This window comes from Sus scrofa, chromosome 8, assembly GCF_000003025.6.
Source record: "Sus scrofa isolate TJ Tabasco breed Duroc chromosome 8, Sscrofa11.1, whole genome shotgun sequence".
Taxonomy (NCBI): domain Eukaryota; kingdom Metazoa; phylum Chordata; class Mammalia; order Artiodactyla; family Suidae; genus Sus; species Sus scrofa.
Window position 1 is genome coordinate 124,755,940 of NC_010450.4, and position 21,510 is coordinate 124,777,449.

Sequence of the window (21,510 nt, forward strand, 5' to 3'; positions counted from 1 at the left end):
AGGGGACACAATGATTAAAAGTTGAGATTATGGAATCAGATTGTCTGGGCTCTTTGGCAAAATTCGAAAACCTCTTTTTGGCGTAGTTTCTCTTCCACATAGGGTTGAGGTAGAAAAAGGGTACTGTGCAAATTATAATGTGCCATTTTAAAGAGGGTTTGGTATACGGCAAACGTGGCTATTATTTGCTTGTCTGTTGTTGCCTAAGAATTCACAGCATCTTGACGCTACTAATAGTTCCCTATGTTTGAAAGGCCATCAAAATTCATTACGTTCCAATCCTAAATTCCAAGGACCAAACAGGACCTTCTAAAAATCTGTGTGACTCTTGAAGTTCCTGTTGGGGCTCAACGGTAACAAGCCCAGCTAGTATCCTTGAGGATGCAGGTTGGATCCCTGGCTGAGTTCAGTGGGTTAAGGATCTGGTGTTGCCATGAGTTATGGTGTAGGTCCCAGACATGGCTCGGATCCCAAGTTGTGCAGGCCGGCAGCTGCAGCTCATATTAGATCCCTAGCCTTCGAACTTCCATATGCTGCAGGTGTGGCCCTAAAAAGAAAAAAATCTACGTGACTCTGGACTGAGATAGAGTATAGTTTCTTATTCCTGTTTCTCCCATTAGACTCCTACAAGTAAAAACTCTGTACCTCATCCTACAAAATGCACATTAGAAGACTAAGAAAGTGCAGAAGGGATGACCAGTTAGGGACCTCATGATCCAAGAGGAACAACATGACTTTGAGTCCCCTCAATTCTTTCGCCACCTCATACGTCCTACGCTGAGGCAGTGTCATCTTCATTGTCCTCAGGGAGCTAATACGCAAGTGCGAAATGTAGAGTCACATCCTGTAGCTATCAGTTTTAGCCTTTGTAGCCTGACTTAATTACTGGCTCAATTTGTGAAGCTTCTGCACATTCCTCCTGGTTTCGTCTTTTTTGTCCACCCAGGAAGATGGTTTATCTTCCATGAAGCAGTCATGCCCAATTCAATGTAAACCCTTTCTCACTGTTCACCTGAAAACTGATGAATTTGGCCGGCTTTTGTTCTTTATCTCTGGTTTTCGTTTTCCCTGTGAGGGTGAAGAGTGTTCTAGCCATAACATCCTTCATCCCAGTAAATACTGTTTACAACTACTGTTTAGAACCCAGCCAAAGAGGGGGTCTTACCTCACCGTCATTATAAGATCATGCCAGCTGTCAATCATTTCATTTCGTACTTGGGCATCTGCATTTAGGACTCATTCAGTCCAGATTTCACTATATATGGATTAATCTCTTACACATCCACCTCAACTTTCATTCACTGTTGTAATTTTTCCCTGTTTAATTTTTGGCCCTTTAAAAAATAAAAATATTCAAGATTTGCCTTTATAAAAAACCTAGGTAACTAAGATTTACTAAAAAAATAAACTAGGCAAAACATGTACAGAAGGACTCACTGATCCAATCCCGTAACTTTGCTCAGGCCTCAGACCATGTTCCAGCCTCAACTCCCTCACTATCCCATGATACTTTTTTTAATCCCTCCTTAGGGCCGAGCCTGCAGCATATGGAAGTTCCAGGCTAGGGGCAGACTCAGAGCTACAGCTGCTGGCCTATGCCACACCCAGAGCAACACAGGATCCAAGCCAAGTCTGTGACCTACACCACAGATCAGAGCAAATGCTAGATCCCACCCCACTGAGCAAGCCCAGGGATTGAACCTGCATCTTCAAGGACAGTAGTTGGATTTGCTTCCACTATGCCACAATGGGAACTCCCCCATGTTACTTTTATTTAGTCCAAGAAGCTTATCCCATACCTCAAACTTGATCTTTGCCCTCCTTCCCAAACTACCATGTGTATTATGTGTGTATGGATATATTAAACTTCTAAAAATATACTCATTCATTTGTATACTATGCTTTATCTTGTATTCCCTAATGATTTCGAGTATTTAATTCATGTCCACCAAATAAAATCTTAACCTCCTTGAAAACAGGAAGTAAATCATAATCTTATGATTTTTCTTCCACTATAAATAGCATGGTGCTAAAACAGCAAGCGGGTATTAGTTTATTCCTTCAGTGCATGACAACGGAATCACTGCTAGTTAATGCGTTGAGGGCTGGGGATCAAGAGGAAAGCAGCAGGCAGTGCCTGTCCAAAGTGGTTTCCCTAGCACTGTGAGGGAGCCCTGGCACTATTTACATTGAGAATCAAATCAGAGATGCAATCAAGGCATCATGGGAAGACAGACAGGAAGTGCCTAACCATGATGGGAAAGTGTCACCAAGAAGGGTGCCCTTTAAACAGAATCATGGAGAATATGTAAAAAACTGCCAAGCAAAGTAGTAGTAATGATACTCAAGAAAGAAGAAACACCAGGAGCAAAGGAAGAGAATCATGGATGAGTGAGCAAGCAGACACACTGAGGAACCACAGGAAATTCAAAGGCTGTAAGTGTAACTATAGAAAGGGCACTGACCAGAGACAAGCAAAGAGCGGCAGTAAAGATCTGATGAAGTCAAAGGGCCCTATGTGCTACAGGATGTAATCCTGGGAGCATTAGGGGCCACGGAAGAGCGAGAGGTAGGATCGGATATGCCTGAAACGGTGGACAGCTTGGAAAGGGGGAAGTGGGCAGATGTTGGAAGCTATTTTAGAGTGTAACTGAGAAATGGTGAGGATTTGAGCTAAGAAATTCACGGAATGGAATCGGGTCATGGAACGTATGGGCACGGGTGAAAACAGACAGAAGAGAGGCGAGCCAAGGACAGACCATGCAGCGTCAACATTTAACAGGGATCTTCCCTGAAAGCTGAATCCCCTCTCGGCATGTGACTACATTAATCTTTTTTTTTCTATCGTTAAAACTGTAGTGTTCAGTGTATCAACAAGAAGAAACAGGTCAAGATCAACATTTTAAAGCCTCAACTGGAAACCCTGTTTATCTATCTACTGATCTTGGAATGTCTTTCAAACACGAAGTGTTCAGAGATAACAGAATTCCATCCTCCCTGCTCACTCCCAACCTGTCAAAGTGAAGGGACTGCAAACATACCTGTTCATCAGGTTCTCTTTTGAAAATGGGTACAAATAACATTCACTTGAAGGCAGTAAACAGAGTCTGCAGTCACTCTTTCGGTTTGGTCTCTGTATCATTTGACTTCTTGCCTTCACGAGCACCTCCTCTCACCTCTACATCAGATTTCAAATCACTGCTTTAACGCCTTAGCCAGTCTTTACCTGACCTGGTTAGATATATGGTGACCTGCCTGCATATAGCTTGACACACAGAATCATCTTGTATTTTTTTCCCTTAAAACCAATGATGTCATTACCATGAGGTGAACTATGGCAAGTCCTTCTTGCTTTAGATACCAACCAGATAAACAGGCTGCTGCTAACCGAAGCATACGACCTTCTGGATGATTTACGCACCGCACATCCACTTCAGAGGCGTTCACTCTCTGGGCCACCCTGAAACCTATAAAATAATAAACAGATCAATAACAGAAACAATTGCAGGACAGAAACTTCAACGCAAGGCTCACATTACATTTTCAGAAAAACAAAACACACGTGAAACCGAAAACTCACCCCACGACTGGAGGCAACATAACGTGAGAAAGGTGAAGCACTTCCCCCTCAAATCATATGCCAAGATCTATGTATTGTGCTCATCCTATGAACCTCTGAGCATCCATGCACTATGCCTATTCTGGCAAGTGTGTGAAATGTCACAGATTCCCTCCAGCAAAGCAACTACCAGCCACCAAACAAGAACGGCATCTACTTAAAGGCTACCATCTCATGGCTGAGTGCTCAGCTCTCACAGTGCCTCCCTGAAAACTATTCTCAACACTTTGGCTAAAGGAGCATCTCACACATATTCCAGTCCCTCTCTAGCCTTTCACTTTGTTCCACTGTGTATATATAACAAGCAGACCTGTCTGGAGTTATGTTATTACGCTTTGTGTTTACATTGTATACGATTCTGGCTACTGGACTCTCAGCCTCAGCAGAGCTGGGGATCATCAGTCTTGCTGACCACCTTTTTAGCAGCGCCTAGAAGAGTTTTTGCCATGTGTTCAACAGCCATGGTTGAGAATAGTTTTCAGGGAAGGACTCATTAGGCTTCCAAAGCTGTAAACTCCCCAAATATTAAAACACTACACTAAATAAAATCCCAACAGGAAAGGGTTATTTCGTACCTCTGCGAGTTCACAAAACTCAGAGAGGTGCATAATCTACACAGCGACGGCTAATATAAACATATTGTGTTTTTCATTTCAGCTTCTATCCAGAGCATTGTGAGAATTCAGTGGCATCAGATGTTAACTGTCTTTCAAGTATACTTAAATGAACATGAGGAAGGGAGAAAAGGAATATAAAGGAAATAAAACAAACAAAATTAATCTTCTTACTGATAGAACCTTAAATAATAGGCATGCACGCATAATGCACACACTTTTTCAAGTGTCATTCAAGCTTCAAGTTCCTATTTTTTTTCCCTATTGCTATGTGAGCATACGACATTGGAATAGGTACTACAGAAATTGTGGTCGTCTATCCAACAGGCCTTCTCTGGAAGTCATCAGCATAGTTGGATCAAAGAGTGTGAGCGTTCTGCTTAGTACTACATAAAAAATGAGAGAAGAAACCCGACACAAAAAGGCACACAGAATCTTGGGATACCTTCCTTCCAACGCATGTTCCATTTTCAAAATCTACCTTCTAAAAGAACACAGCACTAATTGCATGTTCAGGTATAAAGCACACAAAAGTTGCCTTCTCTCTACTCTGGATCCCAGACTCTCTGTTCTGTAAGTATAGCCCATTGTATGTAATTCCCAGGTCAAGGGTGCAGTAGACAAATTAATTAGTCTATTAAGTCTCAGTCGTATCCTGGCACTGATGTTTAGGTTAGCACCTTCAGCAACAAGTTTCTAATGCTTAACTATGCTGCCATTTGTTCCTGAGAGAAATTAGGAATGAAGGGAAAAAAGCAAACAGGGCTGGGAAACGTTCCCACTGACCTAAAGGCAGAAACATGCACGTGAGTCAGGGGTAGACTGTTGTATTTAGAAAAGGGAGAAAAACTCCAGTTGAATAATTCTTGCTATTTTCAGTGATTAGGAGAAAAATAAATGGCTTCCTATCCAAGTGAAATTTAAATAGCATTTAACACTCTACAAAATCAACCTAAAAACAAGATGATAATTTGCACGAACTTAGCACTGAAGAGAAACCAATGATTTCATATGACAAATCTCTGAAGCATTTCATGGGAAGATAAATACTTGACTAAATATTTGTGGATGCTACAAAATGACTGAAACGAACCAAATCACGGGTTTGAAAAAAACAGACATGAGACACAAATACAAACACACAGCAGAGGTGGGCGGGCAGAACTATTGGTTATCTTTCACCTTTCAGCCATTCGCTACTGCGAGGTGGATCTCAAAGAACCACATACCAGACATAGTTTGAAACGGAACAATAAAAGCAAAAATTTGTTGATTAGCATACAGCACAACAGAATACCTCTGCCCTGTGTAGGAATTTTCTTTTAAAGTTTTCCTTTTATTCAGGGGGGTCATGGTACCGTGGAATGGCTGTATAGCATCGGTGACCCAGATGTGTAAGATATTAGGCTCTAAAAGCTGTCTTACGCCTATGAATTGGGGGTTGCGATTGTCTCAGATATCTCTGAGAACAGCGATGGGAAGTCAATGACTCAGTTTACAAGGACACTATCTGTTACAGATAAAAATCCCTCCAGAATGCTGGATTCTTAAAAAAACAGCCAGAATAACCATGTCTTTTACTTTCTCTCAAATATCCTATTTTCTGTGCTCTGTAAAAGCTTAGGTTCATCTAATACTCCCCAAACACAGTGCCATTAAATTGAGGATTATTGAAATATAGTTACATTTTTTTCTTCAGGCAATAATCACATGTTTTGAAACAGAAAAGTAATCTGAAGTAGAGAGATCAGGTTTTTTTGTTTTGTTTGTTGTTTTTAAAGGCCACACCTGCAGCATAGGGAAGTTCCTGAGCCTGGGGGTCCAATCAGAGCTGCAGCTGCAGGCCTGTGCCACAGCCACATCACATCCAAGCCTTATCTGTGACCTCTGCCGAAGTGCGCAGCAACACCAGAGCCTTAACCCACTAAGAGAAGCCAGGGATTAAACCCACATCCTCATGGATACTAGTTGGGTTCTTAACCTACAGAGCCACAACGAGAACTCCAAGATCATGGTTTAATATTATTTGCAATAGCAAAAGGCTGAAACAATGGAAATGTCCAACACTAAGAAGACATTTAATAATGTAAATACTGACACATATGCCCACATTTTAGGAATACCCATGGAATCAATATAATTACATAAAGTGAAATATGAGGAAATGACATTAAGAAGGATGATTATCTTTGTTGTGGGAGGATGGCAACGGGATGGGATTGGAGGACAGGGAAATCACAGAGTTAGATACAGAATACCATCTGTGAGCTTACAGGTGCTTATGTTATTATGTTATTAAAGGCAAATAGTTAAACATAGACATGAAAGCAGGCCATGCACAGACCAATGCTTAGAATGTATTAGGAACCCAGGATAATGATTCATTAAATTCTGGTGTCCCTCAGGTTCAAAAAGAATAAGAAAATCCTTATGCGACATTCAAAATTAACTTTAGGTTAAAAAAAGAAGATATTTACATAAATGAGACACTAAGCAGTCATTCAATGTCATACTTTCAAGGAAAATTTAATGGGACAGAACCTCCCTAGATTACGGCAAGCACACCATGAAGAACCATTAAATAAAGGAAATACAAACGTATTTTACAAAACCTATACAAAAACCATATTCCTAGTTTGATTCCAATTTTAAGATATATGTACATTATATAAAATTATTATACATCTATCTTTTGCATATAATATGCACAGTCATACAAAAAAAAAGACGCAACACAATGTTCACAGAGGTTATCTTCGGGTAGGAGAACTAAACACAATTCTAATTATGAACACATATCGCTTTTATAATTAGAAACAAAGCTACCGTAGCTACGATGACAGTTTTGGCCAAGTGGAATTGCTGTTCCTGAAGATAACGTTCCTTGTATAAGTCAGCAGTGGGACAAAGGATGAGTCAGACCTTTCCGAGTGCCGTTCTCCTCCGCCACTTCCCCAGGTCCCCAACTCCACCCAAGTCCACTCATCTTGATAACCTACCAGCTATCTCTGCCCCATGTATAATTAATCCCTGTTCTTAAACTGTTTCCTCTTAGGATGTGTATTAATAAAATGTCTGCTTATCTGTGAGATGTGTTGTTAAAATGCTCAGTATTTCTTTATCTATGGCCTTGGAATTTCTTCGCTGAGCCAAAAAATGGGTGCGTGTATGTATATGTGTGTGTATTTGACAAACTCATCTATTTATGATAAACTACGAAAACGAAACCTGCCTCACATATGGCAATGGATATTTTTACAAGCGCTGCTGGAAAAAATCCCATCCTTCAAACTGACAGTTACAGTTCTCCCCCCCAAAAAATGCCATTTTCAAAGTGAATTTTTAAATAGTACTTTAAGCCAACACTGCCAACTTTTTAAAGTGTTTAAAAAGATGCCGTTACTCCCATGATTCGGCTTAAGACATAGTGACTTTATGAGCAAAGTTCATGCCAACCTATTTCTCATAGACACATTTTTATACCATCATCTATGTCACCTATAAGCATCTCCTTGTGTAGGTTTCCTCCCATTATTATGAAATTAAAGCAAAGAGCACTCCTTTGCGCTCTGTTTGTGTGGTTGCTATGGCAGTGACCTGATTTTGCACCTCGGATAACCCTATTTGGGGCAGGGGAGAGAAATAAGAAAAAAGAATGGGAGGATAAGTTAGGACACCGGTCAGCACCTTTAAACATTTACCTTTTTCTCTTGGAACTGCCTTTGGCCAAAATCTATAAAACTCTGACCTGACCCTTCAGCTTCCTGGCAGAAAGTACTCAGCCTTATGATGTGAACACCATGAAACTGGCAAGATCAGAAACTCTTTCTCCCGCTCTTCAGAAGCATTAAAATTCTGTTTCTCTCACCATCCCTAAAATTTCCACCTCCAGCTCCCCCCAAACCTCGTCAGGCCCTGGTTCACAGGTTCTAAAGATCAGACCCATGGAAACACCACATGGTGACTAAAAGTCTTTGATGGAAAACAGATGAGACAGGACACACTGCTGGCCTGGTGCTTTTGAACGCACGGCTCTCAGTCACCGTCTCGGAGGACGTTGCTGACACATGGAAAGAGCGGTTAATGAAAGAAATGCTGCATGTTTCCTCTTCTCATGGGTTTTCTCAGTTGTCAACAGGGTGACTTCCTTGAATATTTTCATCACGTGAACCAACAGTCTGGGGTATTTTTCAAGTGTTTTTCCCCCTTCACTAATACCCTTGACAAAGAAAAGGCAGCAGAAGAGAGAGAAAAGCAGCAGATACGACTGAAGAGGAAGGCGCGAGAAGGGCCACAGAACTTCACGGATGGCCTGCCCACCTGCTCCTCAGCTTCCCCACAGGGCTGCTCCTGAGACACCCCTCGGAATTCTAGAGCCCCGAGGGACATGATCTGAAAACCAATGAAACAGATCCTGCTCCTGCAGTCACGGAGTTAAGTCACAGTGTTGCCTGTTCTAGGCAACATAAGAATCCATAATGCACACCCTTTACAACTTTAAAGTCCGAAGGGGGCACTCTTTTTTTTCAACAATATTTTACTTCATGATTATGAGGAAAATTATGCTCTGATGGCCTTTTTAAATCTGGGGGATCAAAAAAGTAACAGGCCCGGGTTCTTAAAAATGCATCATGTCCTCTTAAATTGTTGTAGAGAAAAAAAAAAAAAAAAAACTGTAGTTCTTGTAATTAGTGAGTTAACCACAGAGCATAAAGTCATGTGAAATCTCCTTAGATAATAGCAATTGCTGCAGTAGTTGTAGAAAGGGAAAGAAAAATAAGCTATGATCCCCATGCCTCCTAGCTAGCCAAGTAAGCTGTCTAGAAACTTAATACATCCTGCCTCACTTGGGTTGAGTCCTCATAAAACTGACAAAACAAAAGACTGGGTAAAGTTTTAAAGAGTCAATAAAAACGTTTTTTTAAGTACGCTGAATACCTTAAGTGTTACAATGAGACCACACTTCAAAGAAACACAGTTGAATGCCATGAAAATTTGTTTAATTCTATTATATGTCCTCAAGAGACAGTCTCTTGAGATATTAGCATTTAATTACTTCCTACTCGAAAACATGACTTTTAATAGCGCATACCACACTATTCTGTAACTGTCTGTCAATGATTTTACTTTTTAATTATTTGTACTTGTAAAAATTCTCACGAGGCACTGAGGTACTTGAGAGGAGAATGTACGTTTTCTTGACCCTGACTTGATTACTAATTAAATCATTCAACATTCTTATTACCTATCTACTAGCTATATGCTAAATACTTATAATAAATACATGGGGTAAAAAAAAAGCCACAGACCCTATCCATCGACACTAAAAAAAAAAAAAAAAAAAAAAAAAAGTTTAACAAATAATGAGAAAACAAATGACGGGCACGCATTTTCTTAGAGTTGACCACTGTGTGCCAGAGGAGCACAAGAAAGGGAGAGAGGGCTCACCTGGAAGAGAAGGGAACCAGGCAAAGCTGAGCTCCAGTGGAACAGGTTCTGAATACTGGTGGGATTAACCCCAGAACATATGATGAAATATCAGATGCAAAGATGTAAGGAGTATCTTATATTCAAGAGTCTCATATGGCATAGTGAGGGTTTTGTACTGTAGTTTGAGGAATCACTCAAGAACACCTTTTAGAAAAGTCACTTTGATGATAAAACATGCACAAGAATGTAAGAAGCAAAACTGGTTGCAGGGAGACCAGTTAAGAGATAGTTACAGCGATTCAGGTGAGAAATGATGGTGTCCTCAATTAAAGCCACAGCAATCAAAATAGAGAATGGCCAACCTGCAAAGGGACACAGAAGCAGCAGCACCAACACTAAGTAAGAGTACATCATTTTGAAAAGGGACCACCTAAGTGTCAAATGATCCTGAGGTACAACAAAAGAACTAAAAAGGAGCCAACATATTTTGCAATGAAAGAGGTAACCCATGACCTTTACAAAGACAGGTTCAGGGAGTTCCCGTTGTGGCTCAGCAGAAACGAATCCAACTAGTATCCATGAAGATGGGGGTTTCATCCCCAGCCTTGCCCAGTGGGTTAAGGATCCGGCATTGCCTTGCACTATGGTGTAGGTTGTAGACGTGGCTCGGCTCTTGCATTGCTGTGGCTGTGGCATGGTCTGGCAGCTGTAGCTGGGATTCGACCCCTAGACCTGGGAACTTCCATAAGCCAAAAAAAAAAAAAAAAAAAAAAAAAAAGAAAAAAAAAAGGTTCAATAGTGAGATGACAGAGTGATACAAAAGTTATTGAAGAGTAAATACAGTGTGGAAACAAAAAAACTGCATAGCTCCTGAAACATATGAAATGTTCCAGCAGTTCCTAATTTATACTTACCTGCTGCATGTCACTGGACCAAGTTCTTAAAATATACGACAGTTCCCTAAAACAATACCAAACAGATATTTAATGATAGCTTGACCATGGTGGGAAGTAGAGAAAGGCTCTAGAACACTCCCTGCATTACCTGGGAATCTCTTAAACCATTACCTTAGCCAAGCTTCATGCTCCTCAGTCTAAGGAAGCTGGAATTGTTACGAGGTATTGGCTTGGGTTGATTTTAAGTGTCTATGTTATGAAAACTATTTGATAAATTGTGTCATAAGTCATTTTGTTTTTTAATGAATCTTAAGGGAATAAATACAACTACTTTACTTCTATCTAAACATTTAGGTAATATGAGCATATCTTTTTATTGCATTTTGCTTTATTGAGCTTTGCAGGTAATTTTTTATCAAATGAATGTGGCAACCCTGCATTAAGCAAGTCTATCAGCACCATGTCTCCAGCAGCATTTGCTTACTTCATTTTATAATTCTGGCAATTCTGTGTCACGGTCTGGCAATTTTTGCAATATTTCAAACTTTTCCATTATTATTAAACTTGTTACAGTGCTCTGTGATCTTTGATGTTACTGTTCTAATTGTCTGGAGGCCCTATGAACCATGCCCATATGAGACGGCAAACTTAATCAGTGCTTTATGTGTTCTGAATACCCACTGACTGGCCATTCTCCCATTACTCTCCCTTTCTTTAGGTCTCCCTATTCTCTGAGACACCACAGTATTGAAATCAGGCCAATTAATAACCCTACAATGGCCTCTAAGTGGTCAAGTGAAAGAAAGAGTTGCAAGTCTTTCACTTAAAATCAAAAGCCAAAAATCCTTAAGCTTGGTAAAGAAGCCATGTTGAAAGCCAAGACAGGCAGAAATCTAAGTCTCTCGTGCCAAAGAGCCAAGAGTTGTGAATGCAAAGGAAAAGTTTTTGTGGGAAATTAAAACGGCTACTCCAGTGAACACACACATGATAAGAAAACAAAACAGTCTTATTTATGACACGGAGAAAGTTTCAGTGGTCTGAATAAAAGATCAAACCAGCCACAACATTCCCTTAAGCCAAAACCTAATCCAGAGCAAGGCCTTAAGTCTCTTCAATTCCCTGAATCCAGAGAGAAGGGAGGAAGCTGCAGAAAACAAGATGAAGCTGGCAGAGGTTGGTTCAGGAGGTTTAAGGAAAGAAAACCATTTTCATCATATACACGTGCAAGATAGAAGCAGCCAGTGCTGATGTGGAAGCTAAGGCAGGTTTATTCAGAACATCTTGCTAAGATAGTTCACGCAAGTGGTTACACAAAACAGCAGGGTTTCAATGTAAACACAGCAGCCTTCTATTGGAAGAAGATGCCATCAAGGACTTTCGCAGCCAGAGAGACGTCAAGGCCTGGCTTTGAGGTGTCCAAGAATAGGCTGACTCTCTTGGTGGGGCCAGTGCAGCTGGTGACTTTAAGTTGAAGCCAATACACATTCACCCTTCCAAAAATCCTGGGATCTTAAGAATTACAATCTTGGCTAAATCTATTCTGTCTATACTCCATAAATGAATACACAGCCCAGATGACAGCACAAAGTTTACAGCATGGTTTACTGAATGTCTTAAGCCCACCGTTGAGACCTACCACTCAGAAAAAAATATTACTTTCAAAATAGAACTGCTCACTGACATTGCACCTGGTCATTCAAGAGCTCTGATGGAGGCGGGCTAGATTCATGTCGTTTTCATCCCTGCTAACGCAACATCCATTCTGCAGCCCCTGGATCACTGACTGTTGACTTTCAATTCTTATTGAAGAATAATATTTCATAAGGCTAAAGCTGCCGCACATAGTCATTCCTCTGACGGATCTGGACACTGTCAACTGAAAACCTTCTGGAAAGGATTCATCATTCCAGATGCCATTAAGAACCTTTGTGATTCATGGGAAGAGGTCAACATGGTAACACTGACAGGAGTTTGAAAGAAGTTGATTCCATTCTTGGTGGATGAGTCTGAGGGATTCAAGACTACAGTGGAGGGAGGAACTGCAGATGTGGTAGAAATACCCAGGAATGAGAATGTGAAGTGGATCCTGAGGATAAGACTAAATGCTGCAATCTCAGGATAAATCTTCAATGGATGAGGAGATCCTTCTTATGGATAAGCAAAGAAACTGGTTTCTTGAGACAGAATCTATTCCTGGTGAAGATGTTGTGAAGACTGTTGAACCAAGGATTTAGGACATTATGTAAACTTATTTGATAAAGCAGTGCAGAGTTTGAGAGGACTGACCTCAAATTTGAAAGAAGTTTTCCTGTAGGTAAAGTGCATTACATGCTACAGAGAAATTACTCATGAAAAGAAGAATCCGTGTGGCAAACTTCCTTGTTCTCTTATTTTAAGAAATTGCCAGACATCCCAACCTTTAGCAACTACTGCCTTTGAATCAGTCAGGAGACATCAACACCAAGGCAAAACCCTTCGCCAGCAAAAAGATCACAACTCACTGCGGGGTCAGATGATGGTTAGCATGTTTTAGTGATAAATCATTTTTTAACTAAGGTACATACTGTGTTTTTCAGACATAATGCTAGTAGTGTATGCTTAACTAACTGCAGTATAATGTAAAAAACATATATGCACTGGGAAAAGAAAAAAAATCATGTAACTCACTTTTTTGCACTATTTCACTTTACTGCAGTAGTGTGGACATGAACTTGCACTATTTTTAAGATACACCCATATGCCAAGTGTAAAACATAGAATATACTAATATAGTCTCAAACGATATCATGCCATAGATTCTGCGTCAAGAAAGTTACCCCAGCTCATCGTTCAATTAATTATTAAATATTAATGACTGTACAGGCAATACCTCTTGTACGTTCACTTGTCTCCTCACATCACCTATTAAACATTTTAATGAGGTCTAAGAGCTTCTAAGAATTTCAGAATTGCATGTTACTGTTGGTAAATAACATGGGTAAATAAAAGCGCTTGTAAAGATAAAAGCAGGTAACATATCTAGTATGAGCAAAAGTTCAAACAGCAAAAGCGAGGACCCTATTTACACATATTCCTAAATATGTTTTAATACCTACAGCAAAAAGAAAGCAGTGCCTGAGTGTGGGCAACATGGGTGAAAGAGGTCACCAACGTGGTGATGGATGGTAACCAGACCTGTGATGGTGATCACCTTGCAATGCACACAGATCTCAAATGATAAAGCTGTACACCTGAAATGTACACAGTAAGAAAAAAAAAAAAAAAAGAAAGAAGAAAAGAAAGACCTAGCCCACCATTTATTTCCATAGTAGCTGACCCAACAATATTCTCCTTTTGTTTTATCATAGAACTTCTTAAAAAAAAAATAAATCAGGTCTTTCATTCACTCCATGTGCATGACAACACAGCAAGAGGTGGGCCCCACCTAGTGTTGTCACCGAAGAATCCATCAGATACTAGACTGCAGTCTCAACTCTGAATTGTTTTCACTTTACCAAGATTAAAATGTGAATGGTCTGTGCAGAGCAGCACTATTTACAAGAGCCAAGACATGGAATCAACTTACGTGTCCAACAGATGAAGGGGTAAAGAAGATGTGGTGTGCATACACCCCCCCCCATACATACAAACAATGGACTACTAATCCTCCATAGAAAAGACTGAAATAATGCTATTTGCAGCAACATGGAAAGACTTAAAGATGACCACATTAAGTGAAATAAGTCAGCAAGACAAATACCTTCGGATATCACTTATATGTGGAATCTAAAAGAGTGATACAAATGAACTTGTTTACAAAACAGAAAAAGATTCACAGACATGGAAAGCAAACTTACGGTTACCAAAAGGGAAAGGGTTGGTAAGAGGGATAAATTAGGAGTGTGAGATTAACAGAGACCCACTACTATATACAAACAGATAACAGGATTCTACTGTATGGCACAGGGAACATATTCAATATCCCATAATAACCTATAATGAAAAAGAATCTGCTTAAGAATACATATATATATATATATATATATATATATATATATCACTTTGCTATACAACAGCAACAAATTGTAAATCAACGAATTCAAAAAATTTAAAGATTAAAAAATAAAAAGATATGAAAAGTATGTCATTAGTCTGGCAACATGCACAATATAAGTCTCTGCATATAACACCAAATGTAAGAAATTTCTAAAAGAATTTCATATACAAATTAGAGTGACTTGCAGGTACTGATAGAAAAATAAAACACTCATGGGCATTTAATCATCAGATGAGCCTTCTCCTGCCAGAGCTGTGGAAACAACACATGTGAAGTCCATTTTATCTAATTCATATGTTTTCTCCCCACAAAGAGCGCCTTCTTTGACTCCCCAACTTCTATTAACAAAATAACCAACATTCCAGAGATACTCAGGCTCCAAACCTTGGACTTATCCCTAACACCGGTCTCCCTCGTCCTCTACATCCAAATATTTGCTAAACTCAATGGGTTCCACATATTCAGTATGTCAGGAATTTGTCTCTTTCCATGACTTCTGCCACGATGCAGTTCTGCTTTTTACTATCTGCGCAACTTCCGAACACATTCCAGTTCTTCTTAAGCGGAGTTCCACCTGCTCTGCACAAAGCCCAGTTCCAAGTGACTTTTTCAGCCCTGAGCGGTTCCCCTCTACCCAGAGAATTAAGTGAACACGCCTTGGCCTGGCATTTCAGATCCATTGCATGGCATTTGTGTGTGTGTGGTTTTTTTTGGTTTTTTTTGTTTTGTTTTTTGTTTTTTTAATGGACAACCTCTTTCAGACTTATCCTTCTGCAATTTCATTTTCCTCCCCTTGCCTAACTGTGCTTCCGTACCTTTGCTCACGCCATTTCTGCTCATTGAGGGCCATTTCCTCCTGTCTCCTCTCATCCGAAAGGCTTGATGTTTCAATGATAATCTCAAACACCCCAGTTCCCTCGTAGTTTTATTTTTCCCCACCCACCTCTGAACATGCCCTCACAGAACATCTGTATCTTATATAGTTTCTATTTATGTCTTGAATATTGTTTATTTTTGCTTTTACATTACTCCATTAGTGATCCATTGGCTGCATGAGGGACAGGAAATGTGCCACAGCTATTTCTCATCTAGAGGCACCCAATGGTCTGATCGTGGTAACACTATCAGTATTTGCAGAATCTAGCTGAAGATGTTAATGCAGTAATGTGGGTTTGGAAACGAATCAACTCGTGAATGACCCACAAGGAGTGAGTGAACTGATCTGTCCACTACATCTCTTCCTGCCCCTTTCTTATGTGGGACCTGCAGATCAAAGTTACCAGTCACTGTCAGTGAAATTTAAGAACTTTGGATGAATGGCGTATATACAAATAATTTTCAACAAAGAAAGTATTAGGTTAATTCTGAGAGAGGAACTATCTTTTTGAAAGTAACTCCTATCATTCTACTGCAAGGAAAATTATCCTCTCACCAAGTTTCAATAGAAAATAAAACACTAAATTTAACATGTTTTTTAAAAGTCAAGCATAAGTTAATTTGAGGTCATCTGTTTTCTAAACTTTATCTACTAGATTTCCACCTTATGAACACCATTCAAAGGTACTATTTTAGCTAATTTTTTAAACTCCAAAAACCAAATGTAGCCATCACACACACAGACATACACACACACACAGTAAATCAATATAACACTGTAAGATTCAGTGAAAATAGTGACAGCTCTAAAAAATGCAACCCAATGTATAGCCAAATAAGTCATGAAACTCAGCATGCATTGCTGACTTTGGACGTGATCACCAAATTTAACAAGGTGTTCTTGAGAGAAACAAAATAAGACAGGTCCCTGGAGCCTCCATTCAAAATGGCAGATGCATCTGAACTCCAGAACAAACTCCTTCAGGCTAGTATTGTGGTTGGTCTTGAGAAAAACTGTAAAATTCAAATATCTTTAATAACACTGTAGAACACTCATTGCTCAGGTCTGGCAAGCAAGCATAACAGAAAACTTAGAGCAATGTAAGGTCTAAATATGATCAAGTCATTTTTCTTTATGGATAAGACCAAGAAAAATTTGGTACTAATTATGCAAAATCTATAAAACATCTGTTCAGAAGAAAGAGCATTAAATGCCCTACAGTGCAATCTGGAGGAACTTGTCTATTTTTCATAAATTGCATTTCACAAAGCCATCTATCATTGAGTCACACATACGAAAGCTGTCATTTTCGAAAACAAAGAGAGAGAAATGTGTACCTTGAAGTAATCTTTGTTGCATGAAATCAAATTCCTACAAACTACCATTCACTGAATTCATATAAAGCCCTGATGGCTGCCTGCCATTGTTCAATGAAAGTTAATTTTCACTAATGCCACCCCTCCACCAACCACCCCCACCATCGCCACCCATTTGGCTTTAAAAATCTACTTGGTTCTTTACCTTGCCTTTTTGAACAGATAGTTAAAATCCTTATGAATATCCAAACTCTATTCAAATTCCCCTAGTACCACGTCCAAGTTTCAAATCACTTCTGTGCACTTTTTTACATGTGAATTTGACCTGGCCTTAGAATATTTTTAAGGCATGTGCTCTGAGTTGTTTCTCTAACACTAGGTTAAAGATTTGGGGTGATGTCTGAAACTATTCTCAAATAATTATTTTAACTGCTGACAACATTTAGGATACAGCTGGCTCATTCAGGGAGCCAGTGTGTTATTGAAATAAATAAATAAATTGATTTACATTGGAACAGACTGCACTGATTCTGAGCTTCCCTATATAGTCATTGGTTGTTTCTTAATTATAATAGGGAAAATAATAATGTGTCATCATTCTTACATCCATCTTTCTCTAAACTTGCATCTCTAAGAAATATTTAGTTCTTCAGTAAAAATGGGGAAAGTAGTCATACATTGTAAAACGGACTAAAAGCATATGACATTTATGCTGTATGGTATTGAAGGCATCCAAATTCCTAGAGTCTAGACTGTGGCAGGATAAATAGGAAGAGAGGTTGGCAAATTTCTGATCTAACAAATACGACCTCCATTATTTGGAGGCAGAGAGAAAAAAGCGATCCAATGGATAGTTCTGTATAATCCAGCACAAACTCTGCATTTAATAGATGAGAAAACTAAAGTCTAAACAGATACGAAGTTTTACTTCTAGGAAAGGAAACTACATTAGGACAATCTAGGCAAAACTACAAAAGACTTTTAGGTATCAGTCAAAATTCATTCAATGGCAGTAATTACACTTAAAGGAGATTTATTGGCTCCCATAACTGAAAAGTTAAGAAGTAGGAAGAGCTTCAGGTAAGGCTTAGTCCAATGGTTCATGAAATAACCAAGGACCCATTCCTCCACTGTAACATTTTAGCTAATGACTTCACACTGGGACCAGGAATTCCTGAGGCTAAATACTCCCCTAAAGTCACCAAGTAAGAAAGCACTGTTGTTCTAAAATGCTAGAACAAAGCTCTATGACTCAGTTTGAATGAATTGACTTAGGTCACATACCCACCCTGAATACATGGCTAGAGCCAGAATAATGAAATGCACTGATTGTCTTGATCTAAAATGTATGCAGGAGGTACAATCTGCCTTTCTGGAAATTCCTGGATACTCAGAACGAAACCATGGACTACTGGTAGGAGAGAAGATGAATGTTGGGGAGGCAGGCAAACAGTCCACCCCACCAACAAGTCTGGGACACGTTCTGATCCTATCTCTGAGACTTTTGCCTCTGCCTTTTTTTTTTTTAACAGTCCCTGTTTTGACAGATTATGGTGGAGTAAATAAGATTAAATTTCATTGAAATGAAGTAAAATGCCACCAAATGTCCCTATTCCAAGTTAAGGAGTTAAGCCTCCTGATAGGCTCTTATATACCTTTCCCATATCCTCCAAATTATGTAATCTCAAGAAACATAAAGCCAAAAAAATGATTAATATTATTTTTCTCCAATTTAGGAGTACAGTACATTTTGCCTAGAAACCTAAGAGCAAGAAGTTACTATACAAGGAAATAGTTCAGCTGATAGGATGATTTCAGTGATTCTGCAGCTCCAACTTTACCTTGTTTGCTTGTCCCAGAAAAAGTGAAAAAAGTTAGCTACAGCGGCCAAGCAGGAGTAACAGAGATATATCAAGCGAAGGTTTTAAATGCCTAAGGGCAGGGAGGAAAAAAATCAAATTATTCTCTTAAGGAAGAGGGATTTCTTCCAAAAATGAAAAAGAATACCATAGTCCCCAGAACAGCATATGCTAGTCAGGACTTAACACCCTTAAACTGGATCGCAAACTGGAAACAACTGAGTGCTGAAGGTAATCCCACCCCCACGGCAATGAGTAGTTTACTCATCCTGTTATTCAGCTCCATACTACAGACTCTCCCAAGGTCCAGCCCAAGCCAGGCCTTTCTCAAGGCGGTGGCCAAAGCGATTTGGAACCCATATTATCTTTGAGCTGAAAAATCATTCCGTCTAGTACATTTCACACTGCCCAGTGGTGAGGACAAACAGTGAAGGTTTTACAGCCACTCCCTCCTCCCACTACTACATGTCCAAGAAGAGCGAGCCTGCTCTTTTCTACTTAATATTCAAGAATAAGTTCATCTAAACTTGTTTCTCTTTTTTCCTATTAAAAAAAATGTTTAAATGCTATTTTATTGTGGTTAAAGCACAGCGTGAGATCCACTGTATCAACAAATTTTAAGTGTAAAGTACGGTATTGTTGATTCTCCGCTCAAGGCTGCACAGCGCGAGTTTACTCATCTGGCATCACTGAAACTTCACGCCTGCTGGTTAGTAACTCCCGACTTTCCCCTCTCTCCTCAGCTCCTGGCAACCACCATTCCACTCTTTGATTCTATGAATTTGACTATTTCAGACACCCCATGTTTTTGGAATCACCCCAATATCTGTCTTTCTCTGATGATTATTTCAGTTTGCAAAATGTATCCTCAAGCTGCATCCATGTTGCAATATATTGTAGAATTTCCTTAAGGCTGAAGAGTGTTCCAGTACACTGTTTGTCTTTTCCCCAACCTGACTCTTACAAATAGTTCTGCAATAAACATGGGAATGCTAATATCTTTCAGAAATCCTGATATCAGTTCTTTGGATTCATACCCTGAAGGGGGATGGCTGGATCATATGGCAGCTCTATTTTTAATTTTGGAGGCAACTCTTGACTGTTCTCCACAGTAGATGCACCATTTTACATTCTCACTAACAGTGTGCAGGGGTTTCCAACTTCCCCACATCCTTGCCAAAGCTTTTATTTTTTTAATACTAGCCATTCTGACAGACGAAAGTATAGTACAACCCACAGAAGAAACGCTGACAATGGTTAAAAGAGCTCATAATTTGAGGTTTGAATTAAAAATGACAAAGTTAAGTTCACAGAAGTTATGAAAAATAACATTTATCTTTAATAGAGTATGGTTGATTTTATGGATCATATTACTAAGTTGATTCTTACTCAAAATAAAGACATAGGGAGGGAGTGGGAAGGACTGGGAATTTGGGGTTAATAGATGCCTTTTGCCTTTGGAATAGGCAAATAATGAGATCCTGCTGTATAGCACTGGGAACTGTATCTAGTCACTTATGATGGAGAATAATGTGAGAAAAACAACGTTTATGTGTATGTGTGACTGGGTCACCTTGTGGTACAGTAGAAAATTGACAGGACACTGTAAACCAGCTATAATATAAAAAATAAAAATCACTTAAAATTTAAAAAAAGGAATAACAAGGGGCCATCCAGAGATATAATCTGGCTTTAAGGAATAATTTTTCATACAATAAGTAATAGCAGACTGACTGAGGCTATTCTACATATAATTATATAACAGAAAAAAATTTCTTGGAGTCACAGTGATGAGGAAATTACTATCAAGGATCCCTCTCGGTTTTAGATTTTTGCAATCTTCTCCAAGTTTGAAAGAAAAAATATAATTGTATGAATAAAAGACTTAACAGACAATTTAAATTACCTTTTATTATTAGCAAAATCAAACTTATTTCTCACTTAATACAATGCGTTACTTGTAGTTGGCTCTCTACGTTACACATTGCTGCTGTTTTATTACAAGAATTTAGAAGAATTTGTCAGCTTGTGTGTGATGCGTAACAGAATATCACGCATCACACACAAGCACCACACACAAAAACCATCACGTTATACACACATATAAGAAACGCCCTAAGAAAGGAAGAATAATTTTTTTCATGAAAAATTGTTAATTCAAGATTATTAAAAATACGAGAATTATTTTTGAATGGCCACACCTACAGCATATGGTAGTCCTCCAGCCAGGGATTGAATCTGAGCTGAAGCTACGACCTACTAACACTGCTGCTGCAGCAATGCTGGATCTCTTTAACCCACTGCACTGAGCCAGGGATTGAACCCACTACAGGGACCTGAGCCACTACAGTCAGATTCTAACCCACTGTGCCACACTGGAAACTCTGAGGATCATTTTAATGAGCATATTTCAATTACAAAGATGAACTCTATTCATTTTTCTCCTTCACCAACTTCCAAAGAGATATTTCAAAATTTACAAAAATCTCAGTGTATGTCAATTTGTTTTAATGCTGTCAACCTGCAAGGAGACAGGTTGTACCTATCTTCCCACTGAACACAACATTCCTACTCTTGGCCATGCTGAAGTGTGTCTCAAATAATTCTGTTCACATGTCAACACGAACCAACCTAAAAACACTCTCTAGGTTCATACTGTACCTCAAAAATATTCTGTTTCAGGCAGTTCCCATCATAGTTCAACAGTAACGAACAGGACAAGCGTCTATGAGGATGCTGGTTCGATGATCCCTGGCCTCACTCAGTGGGTTAAGGATCTGGTGTTGCCGTGTGCTGTGGTGTAGCTCAAAGACGTGGCTCAGATCCTGAGTGGCTACGGCTGTGGCGTAGGCCAGCAGCTATA

The 21,510-nt window shown here is 39.4% G+C and overlaps 1 protein-coding gene across 10 annotated transcripts in view; it reads right to left on the bottom strand.

Moving 5' to 3' along the window:
• BMPR1B (bone morphogenetic protein receptor type 1B) overlaps positions 1-21,510 on the bottom strand; it is a 499,194-nt gene that overhangs the window by 219,292 nt on the left and 258,392 nt on the right. For all 10 annotated transcript variants that reach the window (XM_021100423.1, XM_021100409.1, XM_021100418.1 and 7 more), the window contains 1 exon segment: positions 3,366-3,467. The gene's annotated coding sequence lies outside the window, so the exon portion shown is untranslated.